Source organism: Morone saxatilis, unplaced genomic scaffold, assembly GCF_004916995.1.
Source record: "Morone saxatilis isolate NCDOM2014 unplaced genomic scaffold, NCSU_SB_2.0 Contig4, whole genome shotgun sequence".
In the NCBI taxonomy this organism is placed as follows: Eukaryota; Metazoa; Chordata; class Actinopteri; family Moronidae; genus Morone; species Morone saxatilis.
The window spans coordinates 17,169,370-17,169,653 of NW_023339984.1; the positions used below are offsets into that span (position 1 = coordinate 17,169,370).

General features: G+C 38.0%; 1 protein-coding gene across 1 annotated transcript in view; it reads left to right on the forward strand.

The window, feature by feature from the left end:
* LOC118338255 (protein phosphatase 1K, mitochondrial-like) overlaps window positions 1-284 on the forward strand; it is a 2,625-nt gene continuing 2,341 nt past the window's right edge. Inside the window, exon 1 of the mRNA XM_035675534.1 lies at window positions 1-116. The gene's annotated coding sequence lies outside the window, so the exon portion shown is untranslated. The remainder of the gene's footprint in view (window positions 117-284) is intronic.

A 284-nucleotide genomic window follows, 5' to 3' on the forward strand; every position in this document is an offset into this window, starting at 1 on the left:
ACAGCCACAGCGCGAGGGCGACTGACGGCTCGAGGCAGCTGCTGGAGCTCTGGACACCTGTTGCCACGGAAACAGGAGCGGCGGGAAAAATTACCAATAAAACAAACCAGAAGAAGGTGATTTTCTGACATTTTGACTTTATTTTACTGTTAATTAGTGTGTTAACAGTGATTTTTTTAAACTAAAAACCGGCCTACAACGACTTTATAGTGACTTTATATACAATATACAACAATAATATACATTGTTATTTTTTCTACAGTCTGTTTTATCGTTATATTTCT